The sequence below is a fragment of the Musca vetustissima genome, unplaced genomic scaffold (assembly GCF_032173495.1).
Source record: "Musca vetustissima isolate MV318-11 ecotype Yass unplaced genomic scaffold, APGP_CSIRO_Mvet_v1 utg9920, whole genome shotgun sequence".
In the NCBI taxonomy this organism is placed as follows: domain Eukaryota; kingdom Metazoa; phylum Arthropoda; class Insecta; order Diptera; family Muscidae; genus Musca; species Musca vetustissima.
Window position 1 is genome coordinate 68613 of NW_026872652.1, and position 20312 is coordinate 88924.

Here is a 20312-nt window from a genome sequence, read left to right on the forward strand (position 1 = left end):
AATTAACACCAATTATATTGTTGTATGTGATCGGATGTGGGAGTTACACCTAAATATTTATAGGTATCTCCGTATCCGTATATTATTTAGTAACCCATTATCACTCTAGAGCGCGGAACTATAGCGCTGATCGCTTTGAAATGTTCTATAATGCCTATAATTTTCGGTGATGATCAGATAATAATTTTGGAATGAAGTGGGCCGAAAACTTAATTTTTTGTGTTATTTCCGAGTCGATATATAGACCACGAATGAAAGCCGTACATCACAACACAACCCACGGTGAAGGCAATCTGTACAATAGCTGTACTGAATACTCGTAATATTCGAAAATATGTCAGTGTGAGGAAGAGGTGCTGTTTACCTCTAATCGGGCAAGAGGATGCCAATATCACGAAATATTGGCCAGGCTCGGAATAAACATCCGCAGAAAATTTGAGTTCCGTGGTAGTTGTGTAGGGTATCGTATGGTCGGCCCCGTCCGACTATACTGCTCCGCTCACTGGTTTATATTAAAATAGTTATATGATTTGTTCCGCGTTTTGAGTTTGGTTCTAAGACTCTGATGAAATAATTTCACCTGCGGAGGATATCGAGATAAAAAAGTAGAACGTAAGGTTCGATAATGGACTATAACCCGCTTTTAGACCCAGTCCCTTTATGAAGGTTCCAGAAGAAGTGGGCCGATATTCCCCCATCTTCGAATTTGAACTAAGATTGGAAGAAATAATAAGATAGACAAAGTTTGGATGAAATCTAGCTTTTTTGAAACGTATTTGGTCCAAAGAAACATGGGGTCTAGAACCAATATTTCGATTAGCCACAGTGTATAATTATCCATTAAAAATTACTGAATTTTTTATTATGGTTTACATAATCCCTTTTGAGAAATGTCGGTATAGGTCCACTTTTTGGTATGTTCCCTATATTTTCATTTCTTGTACCTGCCAGCATATCTATGGTGGAGGGTATACAAAGTTCGGCCCGGCCGAACTTAACGCTTTTTCACTTGTTTATATTCGAAGTTGGTTGGTATTGATATGGGCCACGTTTACTTTCAAACACCGCTTCTTTGCGACTTCTTCGTTTGGGACACGCGTAAGTTAAGTTCTATGTAAAAGACCTCAAGCTAAATTTTATGAAAAGGATATGGTCCTGCCAGCATGATTAAACCCGATTTTTTTTTAAATATCTAAATAATGCCTCTTATAAAAAAACCCTGTAAATTTGCAATTAAATTTAATGGAAATTATTTTTACCTATTTTCAGTTTAATGACCGTCTATGTAAATACTTCAAACTTAGTTGTGATTTATTCACCAACAAATATTGTTCATTCTCCGCTGACAACAAGTTCATTAGATCTCAATGAAATTTGTATTAGTTTGTCCAAAAAATCTATTTGATTTGTTGTTGTTCTTTTCATTTTTTCGTTTCTTTGTGGAAATAAACCAGCCATTAAAATGATCAAAAGTTGGTGGCCAAAATATGTCTTCATTCGAACTAATTGAAATTAATTTCGAACAGGATAAACGCTATCACAGTTATCTTGAAGATTCAGATACTGGTCATGTTTGTGTTTGTCTTGTTGTTGTAGTTGTTGCGTTAATCTTTTTGCATTACCGTCAAAGGTGTAAATTTCAATTAATTTCGCCATTAAGTTTGGCAATAAAAGTGACAATTTTTTTTTTTGCACAGACAGACAAAGAGTCTTGTAAACAGAAAGTGTCGGCCGTGGAAAACTTGTTTAATTGATTCATTTCTTTTTTTGTAATGGTTTTGTGTGTCCGGTTGGACATTTTGTTGTTGGGAATTTTTGTATTCTAGTTGCCTTTTTTGTTTTAGACATTTAAATTGCCGTTAAGCTTTTTGCCATTCAAAGTGACACTCCTACACTGTTGTGGAAGCGAAAAATGTGTGTGCGTGTGTGTTAGTTATTTAGTGAGTGAGAAATTGTATAGAGTGTGTGTGTGTGGGATAGTGTTATCGCGATTAAGTGGAAATATTCATCTCCTTGTGGGAAAACTTGTTACTCTTTTGTTCTACAAAATATTCCCACAACATATAATTTATTGCAGACACACACACACAAACGCACAGATAGATACGACAGTGGGTTTTGATAAAAAAAAATACGAGTGAGGACGTTTTGAAGAAAATATTCTCAAGGAATATTAGTGCTACATTTTAAGTGGATATAATAAAAAAAGAGCTGCAAACGTGAATTTTTGAGCAATGTTAATCTGACTTTTAGGCCTGAGTTATAGGCTTTTATTTTTATACCCTACACAACTATGTTGACAGGGTATTATAGCTTTGTGCAGCTCCAAGAGATTGTAAAGCCGCGAAATATTGGTCCTAGACCCACCTTTAAGTATACCGATCATCATATCTCGACTAACAGAGTCGATCTAGACATGTGTGTCCGTCTGTCCATTATAATTTGTAAACACGATACAGGCCACAGGTATGGACCAATCTTGACGAAATTTTACATGTAGGATGCGTGCGGCCCAATGAAGGCCCCTATTATTTTTGGTAAAGATCGGTTAATATTTAGGTGATGAAATGGACCAAATACTGAATTTTTGTCGTTTTTTCTGGTCGTTTCAGAGGTAGCAATTATTGCCCAAACATCTCGAATTTTTACATGGATAAGAGGATCGGGCCAAACAATAAGCATGGCAGGTTTGATGAAGATCGGTCAATATGGACCCTGAAAAATAAAAAAAAAATGTATTCTATAGCGTATATATTTACTCCTGACGGACATAGAGCCGAAAAGTTGGTAGTATATCCAAGAGGAGTGGTTGGCCTTTAAATTGATACCAATTATATTGTCGTATGTACCCGGATGTGGGAGTTACACTTAAATATTTACAGGTCCTCACGTATTCAGATATTATTTAGTAACCCATTACCACACTAGAGGGCGAAAATATAGCGCTGATCGCTTTGAAATGTTCCATGAGGTTCCACTTATGGTCAATTACAACGCCTATAATTTTCGGTGATGATCAGATAATAATTTTGGGATGAAGTGGACCGAAAACTTATTTTTTTTTTGTGTTTTTTCGAGTCGATATATAGGCCACATTGAAAGCCGAACATCAAACACACAAACCACGCTGAAAGGAATCTGGACAAATAATTAGAAGTGCTGTACTGAATATTACCAATATTTGTTGACCTCTAGTCGGTCCAAAGGGTGAAAAATCGCGAAATATTACCCAAGTTCAGAATATAGAAACACACAAAGTTAGATTTTCGTGGAAAATTTGCTATTCCGTTTGTAACACATCGAAATATTCACTGGCCCCGTCAAAATATACTGGTTTTAGATTAATATTTGCAGGATTATTAGTGGGGACTTTTTAAATATTTTTCAACTCTGATATTAAATAATCAATTACTATTAAAGAGCTATAAACATGGATTATCTATATATATATATAAGAGCTTAGTGTTAAGCAAGTGCAAGTATATGACTGACTGAATACAAGAAAAAAATATCATCTAATTATAGCCCAGACTATATACGGCAAAATCTAGAGGCTTGAAAAATTAATGTTTTTGATATTGTGGGTTGTTGTTAGTGTGTAGCCATGAGATAAGGCTGGGTTTTTGGAAATTCGAAGTAGAGCCCTGGGGGCCGTATCCAAATTGATTGCAATTTGATATTTTGGATTATCATTTACTATGAAATCTTCCTACCAAGAATATATCATGAAATATATCCCATTGATTTTAGGTATTTTGAATGTCCATCTCATGATATAATATTTAATAATATTTTTTTAAGTTAATAGCCGGATTTGTAAAGAGTATTTTTTCAAGGAATATTGGGGGTAAACCCTCGTTTTTTTTTAATATTAATATTTTTTAAGTGTGATTTGAAAGTAGAATAAGTGTAAATTTTGAATAATTTGTAATTATTTTAGGGAAGGACCTGCATTTTTACCCTATATTGGTAACAATTTAAAGGCCAACCACTCCTGTTGGAAATATATATGTCCTTCATAAATATATACAAATTTTGTCATTTCTTACACAAAAGTCAGGGTCCATTTGACCCGCTAAATAATGACCGATCTTTATCAAAACATGCATGATTATTCTTTGGCTCGATCCCCTTCTCCATGTAAAATTTCATGACGTTCGGGACATGATTGCGGTCTCTGGAGCGAACACATTTCATCCCCTAAATATTAACCGATCTTTACCAAAAAAATAGGGGTCTTCATTTGCCAGAATTCATTCTACATGCAAAATTTCGTGAAGATTGGTCCATAACTGTGGCCTGTATCGTTTTTACAAATTATAATGGACAGACGGACGGACACACACGTCTGGATCGACTCAGCTAGTCGAGATATGACGATCGGTATACTTAAAGGTGGGTTTAGGACCAATATTTCGCGGCGTTACAAATTATTGGGGCTGCACAAAGCTATAATACCCTGACAACATAGTTGGAACTATGACTTTCTCCGGGGGTTTATTCCGAGCCTGGGCAATATTTCTGATATTTGCAACCTCTTGCCCGATTAGAGGTTAACTGCACCTCTTCCTTACACTGACATATTTTCCGAAATTACTAATATTCAGCACAGCCCTTCTAATTTTTGGTCCAGATTATCTTAACCGAGGGATGTGTTGTGATGTACGGCTTATAATTGTGGCCTATAGATCGGCATACTATATGTAGTACATACTATATGTAGACACATTTTCATACACTGAGAACTTATTTTTGTCAATTGAAAAAATTCTTGGCCAGTGTCGACTATTTTTACCTATACAAATTCTCAGTATCAATGATAGATTTTTCCATAAAGAAACTCTTAAGGATTATATGGAGGAATTTTTTATTCGGCCTTCTATAGAGTCGATTATAGCTGCAATGAAACGACACGTTAATATGGCAAAAATCGGAAGGGAACATATTTTTGGTCCCACTATCGGAAAATTCGGCCTCCATGAAGAAACATCTGACAAGGGCATGAGATCGATGAGATTGATATACACAAGGCCACCTGGATTTCTCCTGATCAAGCAACGAGAAATCAAATTGATCATGTTGTGATAGACGGAAGGCATTCATCCAGTGTTTTTGACGTTCGATCGATCCGAGGAGCGAAATCGATTAGGACAATTACCTTGTGGCAGGCAGAATTCGCATCCGTCTTAATATAGCAGCAAAGATGAGATCTAATGTAATACGGAAACTGGACGTCAAAAAGTTGCAAACACAACAGATATCAGAAGCCTACTCCGCTCAACTTAACCAACTTGTTGACGAAAATACTATTTGTCCCGATAATAATACAGAAGCACAATGGCAAAGAATTGCCCACTGTCTGCAAACTGCAGCAAAAGCAACACTTGGGTACCAAAGACCACCATCAAGAAACCCGTGGTACGATTTGAAAACCATCACCCTGCAGACAGTAGCAACACGTAATGCGATGGAGAATTATCGGGAGAAAAGGAGAGAGTCGAAACGTATTTTCAGAAAATAGAACCAGAAAAACGCGAGCGTAAGCAAATCGAGATGTACAGGGGTCAAAACGAAGTCCGGAAATTTTACCAACGGGTAAAATACCAAACCGAAGGCTTTGGTGCAGGCACATCCTCCTGTAAAGATGATGAAGGAAACCTGGTTACAAATACATGCAGTGTGTTGAGGATCTGGAAGGAGCATTTTGAAAAGCTTCTGTAATCAAATAGTGGCGGTGAAGAAGATACCCCAGAACCAATAAGAGATGATGGTATAGAGTGTATACCACCTAGACAAGATGAGGTCAGAGTAGCAATTAATCAGCTGAAGAATAATAATGCGGTAGGTGCCGATGAATTACCAGCCGAACTTTTCAAGACTGCTGGTCAGATGCTGTTCAGAAGCATGCACATGCTGGTCAGGAGCAGGCTGATTAGTATAATTTGAAATTGGAACCTCAGGATCCCGTGTCCCGTGCACAAAAAAAGAAGACAAGACCATATGTGCCAACTATAGAGAAATTAGTCTTCTTCCCATCGCACATAAAATGTTATCCCGTATGCTGTGTGAATAACTGAAACCAATGCTCAATGATATTATTGGACCATACCAATGCGGCTTCAGACCTGGCAAATCCACCATTGACTAGATTTTCACTCTGCGCCAAATCCTGGAAAAGGACCACGAAAAACACATCGACAAATTCCACCTATTCGTCGACTATAAAGCCGCATTCGACAGCCCTATCCGTTCAGAGGTGATTAAAGCCATGTCTGCGTTCGGCATTGCTACAAAATTAATTCGGCTATGCAGGATAATTTTAACTGGCACAAGGTCAGCAGTTAAAGTTGGAAAGAACCTCTGGGAGCCTCTTCAATACCAAACGAGGATTCATACAAAGTGACAGTTTTTCGTGTGACCTATTAAACATCCTGCTGGAAAAGGTTATACGAAAGGCAAAGGTGAACAGAAATGACACTATGTACACCAAATAGAATATATTATTCGCCTACGCCGACGACATCGACATAATTAGCCGAACATTGCGAGCGGTAACAGCCATCTTTGAACAAATTGAGAAGGTGTCTGCCAAGGTGGGACTGGAAGTAAATGGCGAGAAGAACAAGCTGGTGGCACCAACACTCAAGACGTCCAGTAGACTCGGACCAACTGTGGAACTTGAAAACTATAGCTTCGAGGTAGTGAACGATTTTATATACTTTGGTACCGCCATAAACAAAATTAAAAGCATCAGTTTTGAAATCCGAAGGAGAATAGTGTTGGCCAACAGATGCTACTATGGTCTGAGTAAGAAACTCAAAAGCCAGACCAACTCTCGCCAGGCCAAACTCACACTCTACAATATGTTGATACTACCCATTCTGTTGTATGGATCTGAAGCATGGGTACTTGTGCAAGCAGTCGAATGAAGCATGAGCTATACCATCCAATCTCGGATATCGACATAGTCAAACGGATCGAGCTGCAACGACTACGTTGACTAGATCATGTTGTGAGAATGGATGAGGATTCTCCCACTCAAAAGGCATATAAAGGCGAGCCATCTGGTGGTTCAGGCAGAAGGGGAGGGCCACGAATCTAAAGGAATGATCAAGTAGAAGACAATATCTCGGAACATGGTATTTCGAATTGAATGAGATGCGCACAAGATCGATGCGCCTAGGAATCTTTTTTAAGCTCGGCTTATGGAACAACCGTTCTGTCATAAGCCAGCTAAGTAAGTAGAATACTCGTATTTCTATTAACACTGTGCTCGAAAAACAAAACACCATAACCCCCAATGTATTATAATTGTATCAAACAATGTTTGCCTTGCGTGTGTGTGTGTGTTCTCCTATCATTGTATGTGTCTGTGTAAATTTGGCCTCTATGCAAATATGCATATTAACAAGCTAACATTTTGTTGTAATTTTCACATTTTTTTTCCGACTGCAGCAATAGTGGGTGATGATGGTTCATGTTCTAGCTACAGGTATGCTTGTGTATTTGTGTCTGTTATTACTGTTGTTGTTATTGTTGTTGTTGGTCTATTTTGCATGCTCGGCAGTATTTACTTAGAAAGTCATGTCAGGTGTCAACCATTGTCAGCTACTAATCTCCGGGGTATTGTAGACACGAATTTTGTGTTAAAATATTATTTGCTTCAAATAATTATGCGCTAGTATGTGTCGCTCTCTGTGTGTGTATGTGTGTGTGGGAATTTCGAATTAAAGTACGACGAAAAGTTCGGTGTGTGTGCGTTAATGTTGAAACAATTAATTAAATATGAAATAAGTAGGAAAATAAATTTTCATTACATTTCAAAGAGAGAAAAAAAATTTAATGTAATTATGATTTGCTAAGTGAAAAATTAATAAAAATGAAAACTATGTGAGGTTAAATTTGAGAGTTAGAGAGTAATATAATCAGAAATGAACTTCGGCATAGATAAACAAGTTATGATTGGAGAGTGTAGTGTATACTCAAATCCTAATTTTGCTATTCAATTCTTACCCAAAAACTTTTTATACCCTTCACCACACTGTGGTACAGGGTATTATGTCTTTGTGCATATGTTTGTAACAGGCAAAAATAATCGAGATAGACTCATGGTTCCTTTTGGGAATATGCATAGAATCACTTTCTGAGTCGATTTATGCATGTCCGTTCGTCCGACCGTCCGTCCGTCTGCCCATGTTAAATTGAAAACAAAGTACAGGTCGCATTTATGATCCGATTTGGATGAAATTTGGCATAGGTCACTTATTTGGCCCAAGGACGAACCCTATTGAAATTGAGAAAAATCGGTTCAGATTTATATATAGCTCCCATATATATTTTCGTCCGATTTAAGGTAAATGGTGTACCAAAGTCCCTATATATCTTTCGATTTGCACGAAATTTGGTACAGCGTAATGAATAAGGTCTAGAATGATGTCTGCCAAGTTTCGTGAAAATCGGTTCAGATTTAGATATAGCTCCCATACATATTTTCGCCCGATTTAATGTAAATGGTGCACCAAAGCCCCTATATATCTTTCGATTTGCATGAAATTTGGCACAGCGTAATGAATAGGGCCTAGAATTATGTGTGTTAAGTTTTGTGAAAATCGGTTCAGATTGTTATATACCACAAATATGCATCTTCGTCCGATTTTAGGTAAATGGTGTACCAAAGTCCCTATATATCTTTCGATTTGCACGAAATTTGGCACAGCGTAATGAATAAGGTCTAGAATGATGTGTGTTAAGTTTCTTGAAAATCGGTTCAGATGTGGGTATAGCTCCCATATATATTTACGTCCGATTTAAGGTAAATGGTGCGCCAAATTCCCTAAATATCTTTTGATTTGCACGAAACTTGGCATAGCGTACTAAATTCAGTCTACAATGATGTGTACTAAGTTTCGTCGAAATCGGTTCAGATTTTGATATAGCTCCCATATATATTTTCGTCCGATTTAAGGTAAATGGTGTACCAAAGTCCCAATATATCTGTCGATTTGCACGAAATTTGGCACAGCGTAATGAATAAGGTCTAGAATGATGTCTGCCAAGTTTCGTGAAAATCGGTTCGGATTTAGATATATCTCCCATATATATTTTCGTCCGATTTAAGGTAAATAGTCCACTAAAGTCCCAGGAAATCTTTTGATTTGCACGAATTTTGGCACAGCGTGCTGAATAAGGTCTTGAATTATGTCTGCCAACTTTCGTGAAAATTGGTTCAGATTTAGATATAGCTCCCATATATGTCTTCGTTCGATTTAAGGTAAATTGTGTACCAAAGTCCCTATATATCTTTCGATTTGTGCGAAATTTGGCATATCGTCTTAAATTAAGTCTAGAATGATATGTGGAGAGTTTCGTGAAAATCGGTTCAGATTTAGATATAGCTGTCATATATAGCTTCGTCCGATTTTAGGTAAATAGTGCACCAAGGTGCCTATATATCTTTCGATTTCCACGAAATTTGGCATAGCGTACTGAATTAAGTGTAGAATGATGTGTGCAAAGTTTCGTGAAAATCGGTTCAGATTTAGATATATCTCCCATATATATTTTCGTCCGATTTAAGGTACCAAAGTCCCTATATATCTTTCGATTTATGCGAAATTTGGTACAGCGTAATGAATAAGGTCTGGAATTATGTGTGCTAAGTTTCGTAAAAATCGGTTCAGATTTACATATATCTCCCATATATATTTTCGTCCGATTTAAGGTAAATGGTGTACCAAAGTCCCTATATATCTTTCTATTAGCTCGAAATTTGGCACAGCGTAATGAATTAGGCCTAGAATGATGTGTGCAAAATATCGTGAAAATCGGTTTAGATTTCGATATAGCTCCCATATATAGTTTCGCCCGATTTAAGGTAAATGGTGTACCAAAGTCCCTATATATCTTTCGATTTGCACGAAATTTGGCACAGCGTAATGAATAAGGTCTAGAATGATGTGTGTTAAGTTTCGTGAAAATCGGTTCAGATTTGGGATATAGCTCCCATATATATTTACTCCGATTTAAGGTAAATTGTGTACCAAAGTCCCTATATATCTTTTGATTTGCACGAAATTTGGCACAGCGTAATGAATAAGGTCTAGAATGATGTGTGCTAAGTTTCATGAAAATCGGTTCAGATTTAGATATAGCTCCCATCTATAGTTTCACCCGATTTAAGGTAAATGGTGTACCAAAGTCCCTATATATCTTTCGATTTGCATGAAATTTGGCACAGCGTAATGAATAAGGTCTAGAATGATGTGTGCAAAGTTTCGTGAAAATCGGTTCAGATTTAGATATAGCTCCCATATATATATTCGTCCGATTTAAGGTAAATGGTGTACCAAAGTCCCTATATATCTTTCGATTTGCACGAATTTTGGTACAGCGTAATGAATAAGGTCTAGATGATATGTGCAAAGTTTCGAGAAAATCGGTTCAGATTTAGATATACTCCCATATATATATATATATATATATTTCGCCCTATTTTAGGTAAATGGTGCACCAAAGTCCCTGGAAATATTATATCATTTGCATGAAATTTGGCACAGCGTAATGAATAAAGTCTTCAGAATGCTCACATATATATGTAAGGTGCCAACTTTTGTGAAAATCGGAATTTCAGATTTGGATATAGCTCATATATATATATACATATATATTTTCGTCCGATTTTAAGTAAACGGTGCACCAAAGCCTCTATATATCTTTCGATTTGCATGAAATTTGGCATAGTGTATTGAATCAAGTCTAGAATGATGTGTGTTAAGTTTCGTGAAAATCGGTTCAGATTAAATATATAGCTCCATATATATTATCGTCCGATTTTAAGTTAATTGTGTATCAAAGTCCCTCTATATCTTTCGATTTGCATGAAATTTGGCATAGCGTATTGAATCAAGTCTAGAATGATGTGTGTTAAGTTTTGTGAAAATCGGTTCAGATTTAGATATAGCACCCATATATATTTTTCCGATAAATTGTACCAAAGTCCCCATATATTGATACACCAAAGTCTCTGAAAATCATTCGATTTGCACGAAATTTGTCATAGCGTACTTGTTACACCGAAGTCCCCATATATTTTTCGATTTGCCCGAATTTTGGTATAGGGTTCTGAATTAGTCTAGCTTCGTGAAAAGATCCATATCTAGGCCGATTGACACAACGTACTGAAGTAATACAAATTAGTCTTTGGCAAGTTTCCCTGAAATCGTTTCAGATATAGATATATAACAAAAAACGCGACGTCTGTTAGGATACATATGTAGAATATACCCAACGTGGTAAGAGGTATCATATAGTCGGCCCAGTCCGACTTTACTACTTTTCTTACTGGGTTTTATTTTTATTTTACAAAATAAATTTAAGGCCACCAAGTGTCCTTTAAGGTCCTTTACAAAATATTAAATTGGAGTTTATCGCTTTTTATCAACCACCCAATAGGCTGAAAATAATCTAAATCAATTACTGGCATTGTCGAAGACAATACCATCTAAAAATCGATTAAAAGTGTTGGAAAACTTTTCACCCAAAAAAAAAGTTATTAACATAATAATTAAATTCAGGTAATGAAAATTAACAAAAAAAAATGTAACCAAGTAATCGAAAAATTTAGGAGAAAAGGATATTAGAAGAAGAAAGAATATTTTAATATTCAACCTTTTGATTGTTTCAAGGGTTAGGAATCTAAGGGATCTATTTGTTTTATAAACAAACCCCCACATAGCACATTGTAACATACATAAATATTTCTGTAATAATTGAAATGAATTTGTCACTTGTGATTTGATTTTGTTTATTGGGCGGATATGTTATCCTTGTTCAGTTTCCTTTTTTTTTGTGGAAAAATCACAATTTTAAAATCTTACCCGAACGTGTGTGTGTTCTTCTTTTTTTTAATTTAAATAGAAATTTGTTACAATTTTCTCTTTGCTAAGCAAAAAACAAAAAATGAAGAACAGAAACGTAAAACGTATGACATCCTTTGGATGGGGGGCATGTGTCAATTTTTGTGGTTTCAAATTACTTTGACCTCAAATAAAAAAATGTACATTTGTTTACTGCTAGCTAAAAATAGGTAAAGTAACTGGAAATTATTTTAATTTAAGCAAATAACTAAAATCGAGAGAATATAATAGGTTGAATGGAAAAAAGTATACGTATTTGAAATCAAACAAAAATTTTGAGTGAATAATTATTTTAATATATCTATGCGATTTATTGGATCTAATTTTTGCCTAAATAATATTTAAGAGAATATTTTTTATTACAAAGTCCACGCAAAATATTAATAGTAAAATAGTCGGACGGGGCCGACTATATGATACCCTTCACCACTATGGGTATATTAAACAGATGCATTCTAACAGACCTCGGACCATTATTATGACATTGGATGAACTAAAATATGTGATCCTTATCTAAATGTGATCCGTCTTAGATCAATCCATATACATGTCATTCGTTTGTTACAATGGGACAAAAGTATGTAAATCGATTTCAAAACGAGAATATGTATGTGAGCCGATCTGAACCGATTTCCACGAAACTTGGCAGACATGACTCCACACCCAATTCAGAGCGATGTGCCAAATTTCGTGCAAATCGAAAGATATATAGGGCTTTGGGTGCACCATTTAGATTAAATCGGACGAAAATATATATGGAAGCAATATCTAAATCTGAACTGATTTTCAGGAAACTCAGCAGACATTATTCTACACTCAATTCAGTACGATATGCCAAATTTCGTGCAAATCGAAAGATATATAGGGACTTTAGTGCACCATTTATCTTAAAACGGACGATAATATATATGAGAGCTATATCTAAATCTGAACCGATTTTCAGGAAACTTAGCACACATTATTCTAGGCTTATTTCAGTAAGCTATACCAAATTACGTGCAAATCGAAAGATATATAGGTACTTTGGTTCCCCGTTTACCTTAGATCGGGCGAAAATATATATGGGAGCTATATCTAAATCTGAACCGATTTTCACGAAACTTAGCGCACATCATTCTAGACTCAATTCAGTACGCCGTGCCAAATTTCGTGTAAATCAAGAGATATTTAGGGACTCTGGTACATCATTTACCTTAAATCGGACGAAAATATATATGGGAGCTATATCTAAATCTGAACCGATTTTCACGAAACTTAGCGCACATCATTCTAGACATTATTCATTAAGCTGTGCCAAATTTCGTGCAAATCGAGAGATATATAGGGACTTTGGTGTACCATTTACATTTAATCGGACGAAAATATATATGGGAGCTATATGTAAATCTGAACCGATTTTTCCCAATTTCAATAGGGTTCGACCTTGGGCCAAATAAGTGACAAAATCGGATCATAAATGCGACCTGTACTTTGTTCACAAAAATACATGGACGGACGGACATGCATAAATCGACTTAGAAAGTGATTCTATGCATATTCTCAAAAGGAACCATGTGTCTATCTCGTTTCCTTTTGCCTGTTACAAACATATGCACAAAGACATAATACCCTGTACCACAGTGTGGTGAAGGGTATAAAAATAAGTGGAAAAATCACTCCTTAATATTCTTTGAAAAAAACAATATTTATAAAAACGAGCGGGATATTTCCACCCGCTTGCCCGATTAGAGGTCAACAGCACCTCTTCCTTACACTGACATATATTCTGAATATTACTAATATTCTGTACAGCCCTTCTAATTACTTGTCCAGATTCCCTTCACAGTAAGTTGTGTTGTGATGTTCGGCTTATAATTGTAGCGTATAGATCGACTTGAAAAAAAATTAAGTTTTCGGTGCACTTCATCCCAAAATAATTATAGGAGTTATTCTTGACCACAACTGGAATCTCATGGAAAATTTCAAAGCGATCAGCGCTATATTTCCGTCCGCTAGTGTGGTTTAATTGGTTTACTAAATAGTATCTGAATACGTAAGCACCTGTAAATATTTAAGTGTAGCTTCCACATCCGAGTACAATATAATTGGTATCAATTTAAAGGTCAACCACTCATCTTGGATATACTATCAACTTCTCGGGTATATGTCGTTCAGGGGCAAATATATACGCCATAGAATACAAATTTTGTTATTTTTTGCACACAAAAGTCAGGGTCCATTTAACCCGTTAAATCTTTAGCCTGATCCCGTTCTCCATGTAAAATTTCGCGATGTTCGGGCCATAATTGCGGTCTCTGGAGCGACCAGAAAAACGGACAAAAATTAAGTATTTGGTCCATTTCATCCCCTAAATATTAACCGATCTTTATCAAAAACAATAGGGGTCTTCATTGACCCGAAACCCATCATTCATGCAAAATTTCGTGAAGACTGGTCTATAACTGTGGCCTGTATCGTGTTTACAAATTATAATGGACAGACGGGCAGACGGACGGACACACATGTTTAGATCGACTCAGCTTGTCGTGATATGACAATCGGTATACTTGAAGGTGGGTCTAGGACCAATATTTCGCGGCGTTACAAGCTTTTGGGGCTGCACAAAGCTATAATACCTGGACAACATTATGGGTATTATAAATTATTTGAAAAAATGCTATTAGAAAATAAAAAATATATATATTTTTTAAATCCAAACCTGAATATTCTTTGAAAACATTTTTTTTTAAATCCACCCCTAAACATTCTTTAAATATATTTTTTAATTAATTTTAATTATTTGAAAAAATACTTTTTTCAAAAAAATTCACACTTGAAAATTTGTTGAAAACGTACTTTTTTTAAACATCCACCCTAAATATGTTTTTTTAATCCGCGTTTAAATATTCTTTGAAAAATAAACTTTTTTTATAAATCGAGATCTAAATCCATTGAAAAAAATATTTTTTTGTAATATTCACGTCTAAAAATTATTTGAAAAAATTTTGTTTAATACAGGCCTAAATATTCTTTGAATATTCATTATATTCACCTCAAAATATCAAGACGTGTTTTTGATATTAAAAAAAGCAGTAAGAAAAGTTCAAATGTCGAACGGGGCCGACTATATGATACCCTTCACCACATTTACCTAAAATCGAACGAAATATATATGTGGAAGCTATATCTAAATCTGAACCGATGTTCACGAAACTTAATACACATCATTCTAGGCTTAATTTAGTATGCTAAGTAAAATTTTGTGTAAATCTAAGTATATACTGGAACTTTCGTCCACCACTAATCTTAAATCGGACAATAATTTATATGGGAGCTATATCTAAATGTGAACAGATTTTCACGAAACTTAATACTTAATACTCTAGACTTAAATCAGTACGCTGTGCTAAATTTCGTGGAAAACCAACGATAAATAGGGACTTTGCTGCATCATTTACATTAAATCGGAGGAAAATATGTATGTGGGAGCTGTATCTAAATGTGAACAGATTTTCACGAAACTTAATACACTTAATTCTAGACTTAGTTCAGTACGCTGTTCCAAAATTCGTGCAAAACTAACGATAAATTGAGACTTTGCTGCATCATTTACCTTAAATCGGCCGAAAAAAATATATATGGGAGCTGTATCTAAATCTGAACCGATTTTCACGAAACTTTACACACATCATTCTAAGCTTAATTCAGTACGCTATGCCAAATTTCCTGCATATCGAGAGATATATAGGGACTTTGGTGCACCATTTACATTAAATCGGAGGAAAATATGTATGTGGGAGCTATATGTAAATCTGAATCAATATTTCCCATTTCCCGCCCTGGGCCAAATTACTTTGACCTCAAATAAAAAATGTACATTTGTTTACTGCTAGCTAAAAATAGGTAAAGTAACTGGGAATGATTTTAATTTAAGCAAATAACTAAAGACAAGAGAATATAATAGGTTGAATGGAAAAAAGTATACGTATTTGAAATCAAAGAAAAATTTTGAGTGAATTTTAATATATTTTAATATATCTATGCGATTTATTGGATCTAATTTTTGCCTAAATAATATTTAAGAGAATATTTTTTATTACAAAGTCCACGCAAAATATTGTAAAACCAGTAAGGAAAATAGTAAAGTCGGACGGGGCCGACTATATGATACCCTTCACCACTATGGGTATATTAAACAGATGCATTCTAACAGACCTCGGACCATTATTATGACATTGGATGAACTAAAATATGTGATCCTTATCTAAATGTGATCCGTCTTAGATCAATCCATATACATGTCATTCGTTTGTTACAATGGGACAAAAGTATGTAAATCGATTTCAAAACGAGAATATGTATGTGAGCCGATCTGAACCGATTTCCACGAAACTTGGCAGACATGACTCCACACCCAATTCAGAGCGATGTGCCAAATTTCGTGCAAATCGAAAGATATATAGGGCTTTGGGTGCACCATTTAGATTAAATCGGACGAAAATATATATGGAAGCAATATCTAAATCTGAACTGATTTTCAGGAAACTCAGCAGACATTATTCTACACTCAATTCAGTACGATATGCCAAATTTCGTGCAAATCGAAAGATATATAGGGACTTTAGTGCACCATTTATCTTAAAACGGACGATAATATATATGAGAGCTATATCTAAATCTGAACCGATTTTCAGGAAACTTAGCACACATTATTCTAGGCTTATTTCAGTAAGCTATACCAAATTACGTGCAAATCGAAAGATATATAGGGACTTTGGTACACCATTTACCTTAAATCGGACGAAAATATATATGGGAGCTATATCTAAATCTGAACCGATTTTCACGAAACTTAGCGCACATCATTCTAGACTCAATTCAGTACGCCGTGCCAAATTTCGTGTAAATCAAGAGATATTTAGGGACTCTGGTACATCATTTACCTTAAATCGGACGAAAATATATATGGGAGCTATATCTAAATCTGAACCGATTTTCACGAAACTTAGCGCACATCATTCTAGACATTATTCATTAAGCTGTGCCAAATTTCGTGCAAATCGAGAGATATATAGGGACTTTGGTGTACCATTTACATTTAATCGGACGAAAATATATATGGGAGCTATATGTAAATCTGAACCGATTTTTCCCAATTTCAATAGGGTTCGACCTTGGGCCAAATAAGTGACAAAATCGGATCATAAATGCGACCTGTACTTTGTTCACAAAAATACATGGACGGACGGACATGCATAAATCGACTTAGAAAGTGATTCTATGCATATTCTCAAAAGGAACCATGTGTCTATCTCGTTTCCTTTTGCCTGTTACAAACATATGCACAAAGACATAATACCCTGTACCACAGTGTGGTGAAGGGTATAAAAATAAGTGGAAAAATCACTCCTTAATATTCTTTGAAAAAAACAATATTTATAAAAACGAGCGGGATATTTCCACCCGCTTGCCCGATTAGAGGTCAACAGCACCTCTTCCTTACACTGACATATATTCTGAATATTACTAATATTCTGTACAGCCCTTCTAATTACTTGTCCAGATTCCCTTCACAGTAAGTTGTGTTGTGATGTTCGGCTTATAATTGTAGCGTATAGATCGACTTGAAAAAAAATTAAGTTTTCGGTGCACTTCATCCCAAAATAATTATAGGAGTTATTCTTGACCACAACTGGAATCTCATGGAAAATTTCAAAGCGATCAGCGCTATATTTCCGTCCGCTAGTGTGGTTTAATTGGTTTACTAAATAGTATCTGAATACGTAAGCACCTGTAAATATTTAAGTGTAGCTTCCACATCCGAGTACAATATAATTGGTATCAATTTAAAGGTCAACCACTCATCTTGGATATACTATCAACTTCTCGGGTATATGTCGTTCAGGGGCAAATATATACGCCATAGAATACAAATTTTGTTATTTTTTGCACACAAAAGTCAGGGTCCATTTAACCCGTTAAATCTTTAGCCTGATCCCGTTCTCCATGTAAAATTTCGCGATGTTCGGGCCATAATTGCGGTCTCTGGAGCGACCAGAAAAACGGACAAAAATTAAGTATTTGGTCCATTTCATCCCCTAAATATTAACCGATCTTTATCAAAAACAATAGGGGTCTTCATTGACCCGAAACCCATCATTCATGCAAAATTTCGTGAAGACTGGTCTATAACTGTGGCCTGTATCGTGTTTACAAATTATAATGGACAGACGGGCAGACGGACGGACACACATGTTTAGATCGACTCAGCTTGTCGTGATATGACAATCGGTATACTTGAAGGTGGGTCTAGGACCAATATTTCGCGGCGTTACAAGCTTTTGGGGCTGCACAAAGCTATAATACCTGGACAACATTATGGGTATTATAAATTATTTGAAAAAATGCTATTAGAAAATAAAAAATATATATATTTTTTAAATCCAAACCTGAATATTCTTTGAAAACATTTTTTTTTAAATCCACCCCTAAACATTCTTTAAATATATTTTTTAATTAATTTTAATTATTTGAAAAAATACTTTTTTCAAAAAAATTCACACTTGAAAATTTGTTGAAAACGTACTTTTTTTAAACATCCACCCTAAATATGTTTTTTTAATCCGCGTTTAAATATTCTTTGAAAAATAAACTTTTTTTATAAATCGAGATCTAAATCCATTGAAAAAAATATTTTTTTGTAATATTCACGTCTAAAAATTATTTGAAAAAATTTTGTTTAATACAGGCCTAAATATTCTTTGAATATTCATTATATTCACCTCAAAATATCAAGACGTGTTTTTGATATTAAAAAAAGCAGTAAGAAAAGTTCAAATGTCGAACGGGGCCGACTATATGATACCCTTCACCACATTTACCTAAAATCGAACGAAATATATATGTGGAAGCTATATCTAAATCTGAACCGATGTTCACGAAACTTAATACACATCATTCTAGGCTTAATTTAGTATGCTAAGTAAAATTTTGTGTAAATCTAAGTATATATGGAATTTTGCTCCACCACTAATCTTAAATCGGACAAAAATTTATATGGGAGGTACATCTAAATGTGAACAGATTTTCACGAAACTTAATACTTAATACTCTAGACTTAAATCAGTACGCTGTGCTAAATTTCGTGGAAAACCAACGATAAATAGGGACTTTGCTGCATCATTTACATTAAATCGGAGGAAAATATGTATGTGGGAGCTGTATCTAAATCTGAACCGATTTTCACGAAACTTTGCACATTCTAGACTTAATTCAGTACGCTGCGCCAAATTTCGTGCAAAACTAACGATATATAGGGACTTTGCTGCATCATTTACCTTAAATCGACCGAAAATATATTTTGGGAGCTGTATCTAAATATGAACCGATTTTCACGAAACTTTACACACATCACACACATCATTCTAGGCTTAATTCAGTACGCTATGCCAAATTTCCTGCATATCGAGAGATATATAGGGACTTTGGTGCACCATTTACATTAAATCGGAGGAAAATATGTATGTGGGAGCTATATGTAAATCTGAATCAATATTTCCCATTTCCCGCCCTGGGCCAAATAAGTGAACTGTGCTAAATGCCATCCAATTCGGATCATAAATGCGACCTGTACGTTGTTTGCAATTTAACATGGACAGACGGATGGACGGACATGCATAAATCGACTCAGAAGGTGATTCCATGTGTCTATCTCGTTTCCTTTTGCCTATTGTACCACAATGTGATGAAGGATATGCAAATCTGATAAAAATCCAAGGAGTATTCAAGGACGATATCTTCGTTCTTGAAAAAATTATTTATTAAAAATTCCTCTGTTTGTTGGTTCTGGCACAAAAATATTTATTGGAAAAATCGACAAAAATTTTTACAAATTTCTATTCGTGAAAAAAGTACTTACTTCAAAAAAAAATTTTGGTAAAACAAATCCACGTCTAATAGTCATCGCATAACCCTTGTAATCTACCTCTGTGTCTTTTTACAGATTTGTAGTCTATTTCTCGTATAAAAAATGTTTTCAGGTTAAAGTTTAAACTACAATACAAATTATGTTAATAAACAAAATATATATGAACTCAATTACATGACAAGTTTTCCTGGATTGGACACCCCAACAAAATATGTTCCATTTTTCTTCAAAAAATAAATAAGCAGCCTTTGAGCCTTTTTTCTAATCGCCCTCCCAAAAAAATCACATTCTCTAAACCACAAATAATTCATTTTATTAACCTTAAAGAACTTCTAGAGTGATGCAATGTTATTTATGTTTCGTTTAGTTTCATTGACCGCAATCATTTTGTTAAACATACACACACTCATACACACGCCCACTACTACACATTCACACCTTCGTCGAGCAAACATGGAAGCAACATGTTTCTGAATGGCTTGTACCATAGG